Below are 4,624 nucleotides of genomic sequence, written 5' to 3' on the forward strand. Positions count from 1 at the left end.
CTCGCCGAACCGGGGGGGGGGGGGGGGGGGGGGGGCGCGAAAAAAAAAAAAGTTAAAAAGGATTTTAAGAAATTGAAAAAAACCCCAACAAATAACCCTGCTCATTTATAGCTCATGAGATGCAGTTCACTGCCTCGTCAAAAAAAAAAAAAAAAAAAATTAGTTTATTTCAGACTGCAAATGATGCGATCAGAAAAGCAATAGCACCTTCTTAAATAAGAGCACACACACACTTTGTTTGCGCTCTGGTTTTCAGTTGTTCCAATGAAAGCGAATAACGATATGAAGCCAAATTCATCCCCCAGGGCAAATGAACTGAATAAAGCCAATTAAGATAAAATCAACATTATCGTTAAAGTAGGCAAATGAGTATTAGCACTATGCACCTGCAGTTATCCGGGGAGCCTGAACTCTGCACATTTTTTGTGAATGTTTTAATTTGGTGGTAACAATAACAAGGGACAAAGTTTACCGTTTAATGCAGTCATTTCTATTTATGAGGTCCCCATCATACTGGCATCTATAGGTAACGCATGTTTAGACACAGCAGAGAGAAACTTGCTTCGCTTATAACAGTCTGAATAGAGCTTAATTAAGATATAAGTATTACGGATGCCTTACTGCTTTATAACAGGCTATTTATGATTATATACAAGGACTTTCTGGACTGCGGAGAAATATAGTTAATTTGGAAACCAGCCTGAAGAATTAAATGAAGCTGTAATTTACATTTCCCCTTGCAAGTGCTCATTTTTGCAGGTGAAAGAATGTTTTACCAACTGCTAGAATTGGAAGCAAGGGGGGGAGGTGATTCATACCGGGCATTAAAATGTGATCACTGGTTTCTAGATAAAGGAAGCATTTCAGGACATGATCTGGAAAATCTCCAGGTGCTCGGGAGCAGTGTCCCAGTGTGGAATTCTGAGTGGGAGACTTCAGTAGCTGTTTTCCTGCCTCATGCTTGTGAGCCAGGTCAGTGTTTTCAGCTGCTTTGCTGCTGTTCGCTCTAGGTCATAAAGGACTTAATGTGTACCCTTAACTTTAAGTAGGGCTAGTTAAATTTTTTTTTCAAGCCAAACACCGGAGGGAGCACTGTGGTGAGAGCTCAAGGCAACAGAGGAGAAGCCAAATTTTCCGGTATTCCTTTCAGACAAAAGCCTGCTTTTAAAAATGGTCCTGAGGTTTCCCCTGTTGAAAGCAGAGGATGCAGAGCCACTGTGCACAGTCTGATCAGAGCGCACAGGCAAAAGCACTGGGGTGGGTCAGGGCCAGCTCTGTGCAAGGCTGCCGGGTTGGGTAGAGGCCAACCAGAGGCGGCACCGCGTTCGGCACAGCGGGACGTACCGAAGGCACGGAAGGGCACCGCGGAGCTACTGAAGGAGCCCAGCCACGCTGTGCGGTGGGACGCGTCTCCCAGAACTTCCCCCAGGATATCTGGGAGTCTGGTCAGAGGGGCTGCATGACAAAGGGATGCATGCTTCCTCCTCTTGGCTTTCCAAGCTTTGGGATAAAGCGGAAAGGACGTTGCTGGAAGTGAGAGGAAGAGGTGGGAGCAACCACTCGATGTAATCCTGATGGTCCCCTGTGTCCAGCAGCCAGGTTGGCAGTTGGCAGTGACCTGCTCCAAGTAAGAGGTGGGACCAGAGACCTCCTGTGGTCCTTTCCCATTCATACGACTGGGTGACCCTCGGATTTGTAAACCCACCACTCAGAGACGTAAGAGCTCTAGCTCTCATCCTGAGCCTTTATTCTTCCAGATGGACAACAAAATGGTCTGTTTGCCAAAAACCCTCTAACAGAACTACTAAGTCATCATTTATCACAATTTAAACTCTTCTACACTGAAATCTCTCATACCGTTACATAGCAAACTACGTGGGGTGAGCAAAGCGAGGAAATGGAAGTCATGCTGGAACCACTTCTTATCTTCCAGCAGACAGTGGTGTTGATCACTCTTCTTCTGAGATAAGTGTAGGCAGATCACCAGGTCCCAGGTGTCTCCATCAGTGACGGAAGGGGCTCTTATGACCTCTGGGAGGACTCACTTCACCTTCACCTTTGTATGGCTGATATTTCATTGCAGGAAGCACTTCAAGTCTACAGCTACAGCTTTCTAATTTTTGGTTTTGACAAACCTAGGCTTCAGATTTTAGGACAACCTCTTTTGGCCACAGAGAATGAGATATTGAAAAGACAAATGCAGAAAAGGAAAAAGAAACAAAACAGATCCTGTGAAGCTTGAAACTTAGTTTGGATTATAAAAACATTCATTATTTATGTCAGACGTAATAGACTACTTCAGGGCACATGACTACTACCGACATGAAGGACACAGGTTTTATTCACAATTGCCTGCAGACGTTCCCCAGAAGTAACTTAGAAACGTTGAGGATGTTTCCCAGAGATGTTTTTGTCTTGTTATAAATTGCATATGAGAGGTTTTGTTTATTATAAATGGTGTACCTTTTTCATCATGTCACTCTAGCATTTATCTTCCCCGAGCAGGCAAAATATCTGGGCATTTGTATGAGCACAGCCACCTCTGCTGTACTGTTCATTTCAAGCTCCCAAGCCTCTCTCCAAAGGAAGGTAAGCATCAATACCCATATTTTGCCAGTGGACTAACCTTTATGCACACACACACAAAAAAAGAAGTGACTGGCACAAAGTTACTTAACAGGCTGTTGGCAGAGTTGTGAAATAGAATAATGCAGATCTCCCAAGCCTGGTCCTGCATTATAATGGGTTTCTGTTGGACAATAAGAGATTCCACAGATACTTTCAATAGATGCTTTTTTTCAGCTCCCAACCTTCATTCAACCTCTAAATGACAGCTGCAAAAAAGACAATCTTACTAATTGTGCACAATGAGGGAGATTTGTAAAAGAGCTCGATGGGTAAAATTTTCAAAAGCAGTTAAACCTATTCGAAAGGTAATGAAATTTACCTCCTATATTGCTCATGAGCTCACCACCCAGAAATGGAGCCAGAGTATTGAACAAATGCAATCTGCATTGAGAAAAGTACAAGAGGACCCATTTTTCAAAGGCACTTGGAGAGCTGCAGCTGCCACAGTGACAGCTACAGGCAGATTTTCAGAGAGCCCAAACACCCCAGTGTACGGAGGTCTTTTGAAAGACACCGATCATTTATTCTACATACCTAAGTGGACTTCTTTTGAAAGTCTAGTGCAACACGGGGGTTCTGAGCCCCCGTGAGGTCCCACGGGAGATGCTCTGGTGATGGGAGCCAGAGCACGTCGCTGCGGCCACCTGCGGACCCTGCGGCTGGCCCAGGCTGGCCCAGACACCACCTCGGAGGGCAGGAGCATCCCGGCTGCACCGGGGCGGCAGCCCACGCGGCATCCTCCACACCAGGCACCTCCAGCACCCAGGGGATGGGAGGGCTATGGGGATCATCGCCCGGAGAGCATGGTCTTCGCCAAGGGTGTCACGTTTGTTATCTTGCCACAGTATGACTTTCCTTTGTAGTGGCCTCTTGCATATCTCCTCAGAGGAGATGGATAAACTCCCTTCCACAGCCAAGTGTCAGGGGAGAAGTCCCTGCACTCAAGGCTCCACTGTTTCCTGATAACTGGATTACTGGGGCTAGGAGACAGTGAACCAGGGATTACTCCCTGCTGAGCTTGTGGAGTACAACATCCGCTGATTTACCAAATAGTCTCCTTCTGCAAACTGTTCATCTCCTAGAGGGGACAAAGTGGTAGAAAGCATCCCGCCTATAAATTCTTCAAGCAAATTCTTCATTTTCATTGCTGTCACCCCTACCCGCTCATATCACGCTCTGTGTCTCAGTTCGCCACTCTGTTTCAGTCACCAAAGTTAACAAAAACTGTTCACAGAAGGCTAATTTTCTAACCCAGTCCATTCCAGGGATCTGATTTACAGCAGAGCTTTACAGACTGTTAATTACATTAAAATATATTTTTTTTTTCTGAAACAGTGATCTGGGCTTATGCCTGTATGACTGGAGGTCAGAAAGGCTGTGGAGGGAACTGAATATAACTCACAGTGTAAAAGTCCCCTGAGTGGATACTATGTGCTGGTTTCTTGCATATGTAAAAATGGAAATGAAGTATTGTCAATTTTCCTCCTTCATTGCACAGCCTGGCTGATGCACAGCCTGTACTGCAAATGAAGATGCAGGCCACACAGTGTGAAGTGCTCCCACTGTGCCTTTGAAAATAACTTATTCATCCTAAATTAGACAACTCCTTCAGTTTGTTATTGAACTTCATAAATCCTCTACTCACTCCCAGCATCTCATTGTGACACACAGTCATCAAAAACTGACACAGCTGGAAGGGATGTCTGAACTGGATAACACCTAGGATGTGTGCTCACAGAGAATGAAGTATTTGAAGCAGAGACCATGCAGATATTTATTTGCAGGAATCTCCTGCCAGGCTTGAAGAATAACACAGGCAAAAGCATAACAGCATCTGAAAATGCAGCAAGTGAGAGAGTAAGGTTGCATGGTGGGCCAGTGGGAGTAAGGAATCAGCCTGTGCCTGGCAAACGAGGGATGAAAAGGGACTTGAGAATGAAGAGAGCTGCCTGTGTGAGATGCTCTTGGGGGGGGGGGGGGGGGGGGGGGGGTGAAG

Source organism: Haliaeetus leucocephalus, unplaced genomic scaffold (genome assembly GCF_000737465.1).
Source record: "Haliaeetus leucocephalus isolate CR32 unplaced genomic scaffold, Haliaeetus_leucocephalus-4.0 Scaffold795, whole genome shotgun sequence".
In the NCBI taxonomy this organism is placed as follows: domain Eukaryota; kingdom Metazoa; phylum Chordata; class Aves; order Accipitriformes; family Accipitridae; genus Haliaeetus; species Haliaeetus leucocephalus.